This window comes from Manis pentadactyla, chromosome 2 (assembly GCF_030020395.1).
Source record: "Manis pentadactyla isolate mManPen7 chromosome 2, mManPen7.hap1, whole genome shotgun sequence".
In the NCBI taxonomy this organism is placed as follows: Eukaryota; Metazoa; Chordata; class Mammalia; order Pholidota; family Manidae; genus Manis; species Manis pentadactyla.
Genome location: NC_080020.1, coordinates 115,178,187 through 115,193,799, shown reverse-complemented (window position 1 = coordinate 115,193,799; position 15,613 = coordinate 115,178,187).

The window sequence follows — 15,613 nt, the reverse complement described above, 5'->3', positions numbered from 1 at the left end:
CTAGCACATTTGTAAGGAGTTCTCCTCGAAACATCTGGTCTTCACATTTTAATTTTATCTTTAATGTAACCATGTACCTTATGATATATATATCATATCTTCCTTTATGAGTTCTGTCCCCACTTTTATTCAATCTTCAACTGCAAAATACTCCATTGTCCCTGAGAGGACCCCTGGGAGTAGCTTTGCCAGAACTGAAAAGCATCCCCAAGTTTTCAGGCACCTTTGGAGCAGCCTAGCCCCGAAAGTCATCATCTTTATGATTCAAATTATGAACTTGAATAATTCTCACACATCAAAGTGCTAGGAACAGAAACAATCACTGTGTTTCTAAAACTGAACATTTCATCACTTGTTTCCTTTAGTATTTGATCTTGAATATTAAAATGGACTTGATTCCTTTTGTTTTGTACAAGCTAAGTTTTCCGTGTGTGAGAGGGGATGAGTCTGGCATCAGTGAATGGATTATGTAAATCATATACATATATATAGGTTCTCCTGGAAAACTATAATTCATCCTAGTATCTGATACAGTTGGTATTCCTTTGTTAGTCAGAAAAAAAGCAGTGAGAAATTTTATCCAGTTTCTCCCCCTTCAGACCTAATTGCAATAAAAAAACAGGAGATTAATTTTCTTGAAAACAATGCAATGAGACTTTACGCCAACACAAGCAACATATCTGTGCCAGGGTTATAGAAATAAGTAAGTGCTGAGATATGTAGCAGGCTGGAAAGGCCAGTCTCGGGTGGGGCGTATAAATGAGGTATCAGCATAGGGATCTCAAGAGTGTGGGTTCCTGGAAGTGAGAAACTCTAGAAGGAAAGGTAATGAATAGTGCTGTCTCCAGACTGGTCACTCATTACTAATTGATGATGATGTTGGTGGCAACGATGCACTTGAATCACTACTCCCAGAAAATAAACTATGAATGCTGATTTGGTTGAATCATACCTTCAACTGAGTTCATCTAAGAGGACCTTCAGAGAAGTGCCAAGGAGGTTTACTGTCCACAAAGCATTCCTAACTCCAATCCTAACACGAGGCCACACTCACTAAGCTTCATAAGTCAGTATGACTGTCATAAAGTAAGGATGCTCCAGGCATCCCAGCCATGGGCATACACATGCATAAGTGTGTATGTATGCTTTGTCCTGGAAGCCCAGATCCTGGGGTCTGTTTGTACCCTTCCAGACCTGATGGGTTAAGAGGTAACCTTTGAAGTGAGGAAGTTCACCCTGCCCAAGTCAGGTTCATTGGGAACCTCTGATGTATTACAGACTTTCCTTTGAGCCCATGTTCCTTTCCACAGGCCCTCTGATAAGATCTTCTGGGAAATCTAAAAAAAGAGTTATGAAGGGCATCACAGATCACAGTCAGTGTATAGAAAGGCTTGACATTTGGTTCTTCCTACCGCTTTGAAAATGCAGGAACTCTCCTGCTTTCTTGGTCAGTCCCAGACTGCCCTGGGAGCCCAGCAGAGCCAGTTGGAAGACATGAGGTATTAGGGGAGTCCTCCCCTCCCTGATGGAGATAAACCAAGCTGAATTTTCAAGATGTTTCTAAGTCTGGCCAAATGAGCTGTTCTGCCTGAGTAACAGTCCAGCAACCTTATTGTAAAAACGCATACATTTTTCCACATTACAGACACGGTGCAGCTGAAATGCAAGCCCTTCAGTGATTGTCAAATCACACAAAAGGATGGGAATGGCATTCATGTTGAATTACGGTTCACTATCTCTATGGTGCTTGCCAAGTTTTTCTCATTGTTTCCATTTCTTTTTCTCTTTTTTTTTTATCTCATGGGGAAAACAAAAAAATATGCGTTGGGTTTTTCCTACTTAAAAAACAAAACTCAGGTTTAAGTAAATAGTACATATTAATTGTTCTTCTCTTGATTTCAAGGGAGAAAAACAAGCGGTAAAATTATTAAATACATTTGTAGAGAAGGAGAATCCCTCCCCTTTAAAATATGGGTGAAACAAGTACAGTCATGTATGAGGAAAAAAAATGTTTTTGACCCATATTACCAAACTAAATGCCAAGAATCATTTGGAAAATATTTTCTGTGACAAACTATTCTGATGCTCTTCTATAGCACTCACAGTTGGAATTATTAATATTTGGGTCACATTTCCTAGTCCACACTGCTAGAGCTTAGCAATTCCCTTGTAGAAGCTCTCTTATGCAGGAAGGAAAGTGTGTCTAAAGAAAAAATAGGAGAGACTGAGGCAGGTGGATTTCATGCCAAAGCTCAGCCCTGCCATTTACTAGCTAAATTTTCTTGGGCAAATGAATTAACCTCTCTGAGCTTTGGATTCATTCTGATTTATAATCTGATGACAAACAATAGTACCTACCTCAATAGGTGTACTAGTGTATGCAAAGCAGTTAACACACACCTGGCTCATAGTATACAAGCATGCATTAAACACTGAAGGAGTCAGCAAACTGTAGCCTGCAGGTCAGGCTTTTTTTTGTACATGAAGTTTTGTCAGAACATAGCTACACCCATTTGTTTGCATATTGCCTGTGGCTGCTCTCTAGCTACAAGGACAGAATAGTTGCAACAGAGACTGTGTGGTCTGTAAAGCCTATATTTGCTACCTGGTCGTTTCCAGAAAAAAATTTCCAATATCAGGGAATGAACAATAAAAAAATAATGATTAGTATGACAGCTTGTTTTTCTTTTTATGCAAAGAGAAACTGAACTTTCAGAGAAGTGTAACAGAGAAGTGAGAATCACCCAGCAGGGTGGTGACAGGGCTTCTCTTAGCCTCATCCCCACCTCATATTCCTTACTGTGCTTGTAGAATCTTGAATGAGGTAATTTTTTCAGGAAGCATTTTTAGCTTAGGGTCCCAAAACATATCAGTTATTTTTTTCAACTGACTTATTTTCAATTCACATTTAACTTATTACACACAACCATTATCATTTAGGGCTTTGAATGTGATTAAAAGGTTGTGCATAGTTTGGTTCACCCCAAAACCCTACACCAAAATACTCTTGATAAAAATTTGGCCCAGACGTCCCCACTGTGTTTATTATCTTTCTCTGGGCTCCTTTTGCTTTGAAGCCAATGAGAGCAAAAAATATCCCCAGAGGGGGAATGTCCCCAACTGGAGCCTTGATCTCTGAAAGTAAGGTCAACAAAAGCCTCAGGGTCACACAAGTTATCACTGAGCCAGTAGGTTAAAAACTGAGGAGTGCAGACAAATTGGCAGTTAAAAATTAAAGTTTTCCAGAAAGGCGGTTCAACTGAAAAGCCATTTCACTTCCACAACACCCTGGCTCACTTACCGATAAGCTCTAAGAGACACTTTTACAAAGTGAAGTTGATGTGTAGCTATGTTCTGTTCACTTCTACCCCCAGAAATCTCTTGCTACTAATATGAAAGTAGAATTTGAACTAGAACTTTAAAAAGGGAAAAAAGTAACTCGTAAGAGAAAAAGTGAACAAAACAGGATTTCTGTGAGTTTTTCCTACAGATCGATGAAGGCATCAGAACACACAGGAATCGTTCCCCCCGGACCCTTGTGTTGCTTGTCCTTCTGCTATGTAACATTTATGAAACTACTTTGTTAAAAACAAGAAACTTCTTAAAAATAGAACTATTTTTTTCACCCAGATGTTGAGTTGGTTTATTTGCAGAGATAAAATGTCCTTCTCTGATCTAGAGATGAACTTGCAAATTATCCTACAAGTCATGCAGAATGAGGAAACTTACTGATTCAAAAACTATACTTCAGTGTTGGACTTGATGGAAAATAGCAACGAGATTTGAACAATTAGAGGTTTCCACCATTATTTTGACTCTTTAACATTTTATTTTATTCAATTTAAGATAAATTAGTTTTCTTCTTTCCTAAGTAATTCTGGGATTGCGAACAAGTCTCAAATGTGAAGCAGAATCTTGCAGCCAAGTTACAAAAGCCTGACAAGGCTCATGATGGGAATGCTGACACCACCTTCACACAACATGACCAACCCCACTAGAATGTAACCAAAATATGTGGGAAATAAGTTTTTTCTAGCAACATACAAGAGAATATGAAATTCCCACATTGAAATAAAGCATATTTACTGGTTATTCACTGGATTCTGACATAATAACAATTTTGCATGGTATGAGGCGACTTAAGGGAATATAGAAATTCAGTCAGCACATGACTGAGAGATGCAGACACATGTGTTGGCCACCTTGTCCTTCATTGTTGGAAACCAACTGGAATCTTCCTACAATAAGCCGCTTTCATTTTTTAAGTGTAAGTTCAAGAGGATTTAAAAAAGAGGGAGAGAATTATTGAAGCCTGACCACATAAAATAGGAAAAACAGCAGAATACCCCAATTGTCCAATCCAGGCAGAAATAAAATAAAACTGAAAATAGCTTTGGGCAGACACCATACAGGTCCTGGTGTTCCTCCATGTTGGCATTGAGCAGGGGAAAAAAATTGGGAGAATACAAGAGCTGGTCCCTTAGATTCGCAGAGCCCCATCCCAGTTGCAGAGCCAAAGTTTTACATGCATTTGTGAAAAGAGATGGGTCACATATCAGTATTGGTTCAGAGTGTTCCATTTTCCTATCCCTGACAGAATCACTCTGACCTGTCTTATCTTTTGGAAGGTACAAGATGAGTCTTACTACTTCACCATCCACAGAGAAGTTAACCCACCGCCCTCTTTTCTGTTCTGTTTTTTTAATGCTGAGCCCTTCCGTCTCTGCTCATGTCCTCAGGGAGAGCTTTCTTGGGAGGCTTGTGCATTCACTTTTCCTTACTGTCATCTTCTTGATAGCATACAATTATATAGCACTTTCCACTCTCCACAATTTTTCAAATATCCCAGAGCATCCCTACGCAGAAGTATTATTATTCCCAGTTTACTCAGACAACAAGCCCAGTATTAACAGACTCACTAATGTATATTTATGATCCATTCCCACCCCTATCCCTTTTCAAAAGGATTTATTGTAACTTCAATTTATAAGCATCACATAAATGATTTTCTCATATAAGAAAAATGCATTCCTTTTGGACACCAAAGCTTTATTTTAACCATTTTGCAGGAAATCTTTCTCAAAGAGCTGAAATGTCTCAAAGGAAGTCAGCATAATTTAACCTTTTCTTGAATACACAAGATTGTCATTATAAACATATGGTATTTTATAACGAAGTAACATAGGTTTGTTTCTTTGAGTCTAGCAATTTTTCCCTTTCTTCATCTAATTGGGCTATCTGCTGTTAACTTATTTTTAATGGGGTTTTTCTCTTACAGTCACATTTCTGTTTCAAATCCCCTGGAGTCAGCTAAACCAAGAATTAGATAACCATGTTTATTAAGAGCTGCATGCTAGATGTGGTTTAAGGGATGACATAGAAATGAATGTTAATGGATTTGGTGCAGAGACCTTAAAAAGAAGCTATTTCACTTCTCAAAAAAAGCCCTTTTCAATTTACTTTCCATTTAGGGTCATGTTAAGAAAGGAAAACCTGAGATTGCCAAAGTCTAAATTTCTGATAAGCAGGTGTTTGTGAACTTTGATTTCCATTTTTATTCACATATACCCAGTTTCTTACATCTGCCTGTGAATTATCTGCAAACAGGTCTCAAAGCAGAGTAGTAATTTTTGAATAGTATTACTTTTTTGTCCAGTGTTAATGGTATTATTTTAAATCACAGATATTTGAGCAATCTATCCTAAATCCAAAATTAAGTAATAATTCAATAAGAAAAATTTTTTTAAATTATCGAAGTTGATAACTGATGCAAAAACATCATTCCCAAGCATTATTCTCTTGAAAGAGGGGAAGTACACTGGAATAGAAGTCAAGAAATACGATTTTAATGCTAACTAGCTACATGAACTTAGCTAAGTCATTTGATCTATCTAGTCCAAATAGTCTATTCTTATTTTTAATTAACTGACATGATTGAATAAATATGATTTTTAAGGTCCCTCTTAGTTCCCAGATGTCCGGGCATTTAAAATATGAAGAGCAAGAAAAAATTCTGTGGGAGGGCGACATCTACTGGCTTCTCAGTTTATATACATCCTGACTAATCAATTCCAATGAAGTCACCATTGATTACTACAGTCTTATAGATTCAAATATTTAGAATTTTAAAACATCGAGAAATATAGAGAATCATCTAGTTAAACTTCCTCATTTTATGCTGTGACAGCTGAGAACCAAAGTGTTTTTTTTTTTTTTTCTACAAATGAAGCGCTTTATTTCACAGCATCCCTCGAGGCCCCGCCCCAGAGAGAGACCGGCTGTAGGGCAGCCTCGGAGGCCGGTCCCGAGGCGGAGAGCCAGGGGGAGCCGGGCAACTGCAAGTCCTGGGTGGGCCGGGCCGGGCCGGGGGTGAAGGCACGAGGCCCTGGGCGCCCGATCCCAGGGCAGAGGTTGGCCTGCCCGGAGAAGGCAGCTCAGGTCAGTTCCCGGGGATCGGACCGGGGTCCGCACCGCCGCAGCTCTGCTCATAGGATGGCGGGGCCTCATAGGGGTAGCCCCACGAGCTGTACTCTGGGGGGAGGATCTAGCTTAAGATCATAGAGCTAGAGGTTATTCAAATTCTACTGACTCCAAATCTGATATGTTTGTCTTTTACATTTTTATGTTTCCCACAAAAGCCAAGAAAGGCAAGAAATAATAACATAAAAGACCAAGATTTTATCCCTTTGTTCAAGATCATTTTGTCATTGTATCTGGCTATGGTTATTACACATTTTACAATATTTACTTATTTAACTTTCCTCAATCAATATTTATTGATAACCTTTATGTTGAGATATTTTATTTCTTTAAGCATATTGTGAACACCCCAAAGCACAAACCATAGAATACCCTAGTACAAAGACTGTACTTAGTAAATATTTCTTAAGGTCAAAGTTGTGTATAACTATTCAGTTATATAACACATCCTCAGAAAATATATTATGAGAATTATTTCAAATGAAGAAAAAAATTCCTAATTAAAAAAAAACTTGCACTAGGAGATAAACTGATGAGATAATTTGCAAAATTACCTCCTAAGTGGTTGGTCTTATGTGGCAATGGTGCTAGTTTTCCACTAAAATCTGCTCTTCTCAACAATGACAGAAATTAAGTTAGGTACATGACAATCCAGGTAGAGACTGGATTCCCAAACTTCCCTAGCAGCTATTTAACTAATGTTGAACCAATGGGATGTGAGTTGAAGTGATGATGTGCCATTTCTGGATCTGGGCCTTAACAAATTTGGTATGAGTAATTTCATTATCTTTTTCCTCTTCTTGCAAGTTGAAATATAGAGGTTCCAGCAACCCAAGTACAGTCATGCAGATGACGACAATGCTCTAGACCAGGAGTCAGCAAACTATAGCCCACAGACCACCACCTGTTTCATAAACAATATTTTACTGGAATACAGCTAGCCCATTTGTTTACATAATGTCTATAGCTGCTTCTGCACTACAACTACAGAGTAGGCAGTTACAACAGACACTGTATTGGCCTACAAGGCTAAAATATTTACTATCTGTCTCTTTCAGAAAAAGTTGCCAAAAATAGGGACTCACTATGGTCAAGGGGAAGCATGCAGGTGGTTCCATGGTCCTGTTGGCTCTAGGGAGGTTGTGCCAGCAGAAGGCTCCACTTGCATTAACCCTCAGCCAGCTATATATGTCCTCCAACTAGCTCAGTGGCTCAGACTGAAATCCCAGTATCACCTCTGCAAAGCTCAGTTCTTGGAGAGATAATTAGGGTTGTCCAGAAGGTCAGTGGGGAGGAGTCAGTAGGTAATTTTTTGTGTCAATCTTACTGAGCCACAGGGTACAAGAAATTTGGTAAAACATTTTTATGGGTGTGTCTGTGAGGATGTTTCTGGATGAGAATAATATGTCAATGAATAAATAATTGTCCTGCTAATATGGGTGGGCTTCATTCAATCAGTTGAAGGCCTGAATAGAACAAAAAATCCAAGTTTAACACTTGCTGCCTGATTATTTGAGCTGGGACATCAGTCTTTTTCTGTCTTTAGAATCAAACTGAAAAATGCGCTCTTCCTGCAAGCCCCAAGCAGTTACCTGTGCTTCTGAGTTACCGACTACAGATTGGAGGTTCCCAAGACCTTCCCCTTAGGTTCCATTAATTTGCTAGAGCAGCTCACAGAACTCAGTATAACACTTACATTTACCAGTTTAATAAAGGTTACCATAAAGGATACAAGTTAACAGCCAGATGAAGAGAGGCATAGGGCAAGGTTCCAAATGAAGGAGCTTCTATCCTCATGGAGCTTGGGGCCTGGCTTGGTGGCACATGGAAGCATTCTTGTTTCCCAAGCATAGAACCTCTCTCCGACCAAGGAGCAGGATCCAAATGAGCAGAGCAGGCAGAGCAGAGAGAGAAGCTCTTCTCGGGTTTTTTTGTGAGGGTTTCATTGCATAGTCATCATTGACTAAATTACTGGCCATTGGCTGAATCAGCCTCCAGCTCCAGCATTTGGATGGGGGTCCAAAAATCTCTCATGAAAATGACAAAACGCATTTTACCTTTAAGACTCTGCAGTGTTTTCAGGAACTGTGGATGAACACCAAATATACCTGGGAAATACATATTTGGTCATCTGAATGACCAAATATGTATTTCTCACAATTCATTATATGACAGACATACACATCTCCTACTGGTTCTGTTCCTCTGAAGAAGAGAGATGTTTCAAATGCATATGTAAGTCACCCATATATTCCTATGCAAAGCAGGAAATGAAAAAATATTTTTATACATAATCACAAGTCATCATAATTGCATCACTAGGTAGTAAATGTTGAGGAAGAATATGGATGTATGCAGCTTTGTTTGGAGGAAAAATTATCTGACCATATGATTCAGTTGGAAAACTTAGGTGGTCCTTTATCAGCAAGCACTCCAACGTCCCTATTTTAAGAGCTTCCCAGTTTTTGCCCTAATACTTATTCTTCCTTTCAGTTTGGCGATGCCCAAATATTGCACAGGTGGATCTTCATTCTTTTAGACCAGTGTTCTCAACTGTGAGTGATTTTTGCCCCCAGAGGACATTGAGCAATGCCTTTTTGGTTATTACAACTAGGAGCAGGGTGCTACTGACATCTGGTGGACTGAGCCAGGAACACAGCTAAGCATCATACAATGTTTGAAACAGAAATTTTTACACTTACAAAAAAACAAGTATTATTTGGCCCAACATGTCACTGGTGATCAGGCTGAGAAAACCCTGCTTTAGAAAAGTCATGTCTGCTATGTGAGTGAGGTAATATATCAAAGTAAGGAACTCATTTATTTTGGGAAAAGTAATCCAGAGCCTTTCCTGGAGGTGGGTGCAGAGGAATGTGAAGCTCCTGAGCACATTTGGGGAATGACAGAAGTACCTTACAAAGACATGAGAAGGGAGGCTCAGCAAAGACAAAGGCACAATTTTACAAACTTACAACTTAACTTTGGAGGAAAGCATGCCCTTTGGAGATGAAATCCAGAACCTCTAAAGTCTAATTCAAATGCATTCCTTGTAGGCAAGGGGCACACTACTTCTTGTAGGTGTCAAACCAAAAGAATTCATTGGCTCTTCTTTGGCAAAAGTAAGCACAAAACTAAAAGAATTAAAGGAAGTAAACAATCAATACCCAAGCATTGTCTCTTAAGCTCTGGGGAAGCCAGCTATTGGTGTTGAACCTCCCCACAAGAGGGCACTGAAAGGATCACTTTTTAAAATGTGGCCATCAGTTTAACTCCAAACTTCATGATTGTCAGGATCCTGGCAGGAACAGCTGGCAGCCCCAAACTGAGTAATTTGTGCATTATACAAATTAAGAAATTTAATGTAAGGACTATTTTCAAAGTCACGGTATAGGGAAAATACAGGAGATAGTGCATTACTTAAGACTTTCTCAGACAAATCTGAGAGATCACAAAGGGTGATAAGAGGGAGCATTTCTTTAAGCATTGGATTCAGAGAGCTGTTCAGGGAAGACAGCCAAACAAGGGCTAGGACGTTTGGTCAAGGATGCAGGCAGGCCATGAAGACCTGCAAGGAAGGAGCTGTGGGAGCAAACATACCCATCTCACTCTTTTCACTCCCTCTGATCTCCTTCTGCTTCTCACTGGCTGAATCCAATGGGCATTGAGAAGGCAAGAGGATCAGTCAGTGTCTTAATCCACTTGGGCAGCTGTAACTTATAAACAACAGAAATGTATTTCTCTCAGTTCTGGAAGCTGAGAAGTCCAAGATCAAGGTGCCAGCAGATTGGGTGTCTGTTGAGAACCCACTTCCTGGTTCATAGCTGGCTGTTTCTTGCTGCATCTTCACAGGGCAGAAGGGGTGAGGGAGCTCTCTGCATTCTGCTTTATAAGGCACTTCTTTTTTCAGGTTGCTACTACAAAATTCCATGAACTTTGTATCACATAAACAACAGAAGTTGAATTCTCACAGTTCTGGAGGCTGGGAAGTCTGAGATCAAGGTGTGGGCACATTGGGTGTCTGGTGAGAGCTCACTCCCTGTTTCATAGATGGTTGTCTTCATGCCACATCCTCCCACGGTGGAAGGGGTGAGGGAACTCCCCGGGGTCTCCTTTATGAGGGCCCCCTCTCAAGACATAGTTACCTCCCACCTCATCTCCTAATACCATCACACCAGGGATTAGGATTACAATTATGAATTTTGGGGGCACATAAACATTCAGTCTATAATAGTCAGTCTCCAGATCAGAGATCAGATCCATGGGAAGGGTAGAGAGTGAATCTGGAGAAACTCTACAACACAGGCCATCCATTCTGACCGCTAGCATGTATTCTTGTCCTTAACTCAAATGAAAATTTTGTGTGACCAACACATTTCAACCATTTTATTATGGTTGATATTCTGGTGAGTAATCATGTTCCCAACTAAAAAATAAGTGTTACCTAGCATCAGCATTCTTTATATGATGGAGAGGGTGAAAAGAAGAAGGGAAAGAAACAATTAAGTAGTACTCAGTATTTCTGCTACAAGTCCTACTTCTCTAGTTGTTCACTATCTGAAGCTGGTAATCAAAGCTGTCTTCTTCCTTCACTTCTATCAAGTTCCCTTTACTTTTTTATAGTGTCTTGGCTGGATTCTTTAGCTGGTCAGGATATCCAAATATTTATTCCCATGGGATGAGAGTCTTGTTGGCCTTGTCTTTATTGGATTGCCACAGTTTTCCATCGAATAGGACTATCAGTCATGGGAGTGTTATGTGGCACTCTAGTGCTTCTCCGGGTTCTAAAGACAGTCTTTCTTGCATCCACTATAGAGTGGGAACTCAGTTTCCTGTTGAGTAGTGGGATTAGGCATCCTGGCTAGTACAGCAATGTGGGATGTGGAGAGGAAGTGCGGAAGCAAGTTAGACCCCAAATAAAGGGACCCTATCTCTGCCTCCAGCTTCACACCACTACAATCCATCTTCTATGGTACAACCAGAGTGACATTCCTAAAACAAATCTGAGAGATCACATCCTTCTATGGCTCTTCATTACTCTGGGAAAAAGTTTAAGCTCTTTATATGATGAGTATCATCTTTAAACTCTTCTTCTCTGCCCAGGACCTTCTTTTACCATTACCCTATTTCTATATGGGCCCTTTTAGACACACAATTTTAAACATCTTTCAATTTCATTTTGTTGTGGTTTTTTTTGTGCTGAGATCACTCTTCACTTGTAAGACTTTCATTCATCAAAGAAAAAAATTAAAACTTATGATCCCAGTTACACTATACATAGAAAAAGAAAACAGGTGAGATAACCTATTTATTCTTGAAAACCTTTCTAGAACAATAAATGAAAATTAACCAATAAATAATGTTGGGGTAATGCATTTTGGAAGAGTAGAAGAAACATAAATTTTGGAAACAAATAGACCTGTGATCCACCCCTAGCCCTGCTTTTACTAACTGTATAACTGTGACCAAACCACTCAACCTCCCTACATCTGTTTCCTCAATGATGATACCCGATACACAATAATTATGAGGATTAAATGAGTTGCTCAAAAGTAGTAGCTGTTGTTAAGATGAGATTTCCACTTGGAATACAGATGTCTAAATGAGGGGCACCCAGACTGGAACCCCATGAGATGTAAATGATGATCCTGCAGACAGAGGCCCCTGACTGGTAAGGGGCTGAAGAAGTGTTCCTTGAGCTCCATGCTGAGGTAAAAGAAGAAACTACAGAACAGGAAAGGGCCCAGAAAACACAGGCTAAGGATGGAGAAATTAGAATATTGCAAACTCATTAAGTATCTGCCTATTTGCTACCTCTGTCATTTCCCCATCTACTCTCTACAAAGGCAAAACAAATGCTTAAAGAAAGAAACAGTACAGACTTCATTTCAGGAACGTACTGCCTGAAGAGTAGGTCAGAAGAATCCCATCTCACAATGCATCTTGGAGGGAGAAAACTCTCTGGAAAGAAAGTAGCTTCTGAGAACTTAAAAGGAAAGGGAAGTAGGCTGGCTACCATGGGCCTGCACAGAAAAAGGGTGAAGTGAGAAATTGAAAATATACTTCTAACTGCCACAAGACACATTAAGGTCCCTAACATTTGATTAAGAGAACTGAATACCCAATATATGCTCTAGATACAAGTGGTAACTATGAGTTTGCTAAGGTCTTACACTGGGTATTGAGAGATGGCAAGATTTAGATGGTTGTGACGTGGTAGATGCCCATATGGCCAAGTGATCAAAGGCCAGGACACAGAATCACAGTATCAGCTTTCCTGGGGTACCTCCATTTCATTGGAATTTATCAGGGCAGAGAAGAAAGATAAACTGGAAGGCAGGGCCTAAGCTGTGAAGCTCTTTTAATGCTAAAATAAAGACAACCTTTGCTCTTGGCAATGAAAAACCATTGTATGCTTCTCAGCAAAGATACGACAAAGTGAAGTTTAATTCAGGGGACTCAGCAGGTTAGTTCCTAATGAACCTAGAAAAACACCTGAGAGGGTAATGAAACAGAACATCCATTTCCCCAAACATAATTAACTTCCATAACCCTTTAGAGCTTGCAAAGTACTTTCATACACCTACTTTTATTTTATTTTCCCAAAATTTCCCGAATTGAGTGTTATTCTTATCTCTGTTTTACAGCTGAGGAACACGAATATGTCACACAGGATCCCAAAAGGAAACAAATGACAATTAGATGAATTAGAGTGATTTGAGGATTGTTTATTTACAATGCTTATAAAGACATGGAGAGGTACAGGGTCAGAAACTTGAGGCCAGGAGCCGTGGAAACTCTGTAACCACTCATAGGCCAGGAGCTGGTTTGCACAGTAGTTGCAGCTGGCATTTACCTGGGGCAGGCCAGACACTTGTCCTTGTGAAGCTTGTGTGGGCCTCAGGGAGTGTCTGCTTCAGCTTTTCTTTGCACTGAACATTAGGCTGGGGTATTCTGTTATGTACTGTCAAAAGAAACAGTATTTTTCAGCCAATGTGCAGGATGTGACAATGCAGAGACAGCTAAGATACACATGAGCTATGGAGAACTGCTGTATGATAGTTCTAGTTCTAGTTTTAGTACTAGGTCTAGGTATCCAGAGCTAGATCAACTGCCCCAAATTCCAAGCCTACTTTCATCGTTTTTGAACTGCATTGAAGGACAAAGAGGGAAGTCTGGTGGGACTAACTTTTTTGACTTTTGTGGTTTGTTTAGAGGTCTCACCAGCTACATGGTCCTACGTAGATTCATGAAGGTTAAGAAGATAAAAAAAAATTGGTAGACGTTACTGACAACAACAACAAAAAAGAATATGGGCCTTTTGGGGATAACCCCTTTGGGAATAAAGGATATGCTCTTTTGGGGAACTGAAGTAGAGAAAAAAACTCAATTAATTAGTACAAACCCAAAGGTGGAGAAAGTAAATTTTGAAAAAGATCTGTGTGTGAAGTCTCAGTCTCTAGGAAGCAGGCATTCTTAGGAGATCCGGGAGAAACTAGAGTGGCTTAGAAAATCTGCTTCAGTTTTACTATTAGAAATGAGCAATGGACAACTGAAAGCAAAATAAAGGAAGAAAGGCTGATTACATTGGAGAAAGAAAGAAGTTTCCTTATGAAAAAAATGTATTATGTTAGAGGCAAGAAAGGAATAATGATATCTTTAAGGAAAAGGCAGACAAAAAATGGAGCACTTTCAAAAGATAATAGAGAAGAAGGGTATTCTTCAAAAAGGTAGTAGAAAACAGGAGATATACTAATGAACACCATACAAGGGTAGCATCACATTTTCCAAAGGCATACCATGAAATAACTCTTTCTGTTAGATATTGTTAGAAGTTAAGTACCCCTACCCCCCAAAAAAAATGTCCACAAAAAAACTTTTTAAATGAAATAGCAACCAAATTTCTTTATAGTAACTGAAAATATTGCCAAATTTATCCTGAACACATTTTGCCTTAGTGATATCTCATAGCACCTGCTCAGCATTTCTTTCTACAAGTGCCCAGTCTGTATAATGAAGAAAGCAGCTGAACCCAGACATAACCATGATGGCTATGCCATATGACTAGCCCCCTAACCAGAAGAGGCACCTGACTTGAGGAACAACCAATCCATCCATAAGCTGGCCCATGACTTAGGATAATATGCCTTGGTAATTAGACAGCCACTCTGATTCTTCCCCTTGAGAATTTGAACCATAATATACAGAGTGAATTGGTCAGCTGGTAATAAGAACCGGAGCAAGAGACAAGAGTAATTGAATCATGTTAATAGTGGAATACTAGAGTTCAAAGTCACACCTCCTTGTTACTACAGAGAACCCTGGATTATGATCAGCAAACAAGCTGCATCTCTGCAGCCCCCCATGAGGCTCAGTTGTTCAGTTTTCCTGAAAATCCATGTGGCCTACCTACACAGATGAGATTCTGTTTCCCTATCCACTTCCTGTAGTTTTAGAATTCCCTATTTGCCGAAATCAACGTTATGATTTTGTTTCTTGCAAACAAAAGAGTGCCCCTCCCCATTCTCCCATCAGATTCACACTCACCTGGCCATGTTCCAGCTGTTTTTCTAAGATGTACTATCAGCAAGCAGAACTTTCCAGGCATATCATCCATTGTTACACACTATCTTTTTTTAAAACTGTTCTTACATGAGTGAATAAGAGAATACCATAATCATGAATGTTCTCTAATTCATATTTTTAAAAAGTTGACTATGTGCATTCTTTCATTTGTATTATTTGTAGCATAGTTCATAAATAATTTTGTTCCTCTTCTCAAGGCAGAGGTGCTGAGAACCACTGTCCTAAAAAGTATGTAGAGTAGTGGGCATCAATTATAATGCTGGGGGTCAATTAACATGTTTTTTGTTTGTTCGGGTTTTGTTTTTGGTAAAAACATGTGAGTTGAGTAGCAGCATGTTGGGCTCTGGATCTGGGATTTGTTTTATGTTTCCATTATCTTTGTTTAGCCCTAAATGCATATAATATGATAAAAGTCCCTTCCTACCACCAGAGGGCACTGTGCCATTGGGCTACCTCCCCATCCTCAGACCAGGACTGGTCCGGAAGTTGAATGAGAACACGGGGTTAAAAGAAAGCTGCTAGAGGCAATGCTGCGCTGCAGTTAAGAGCA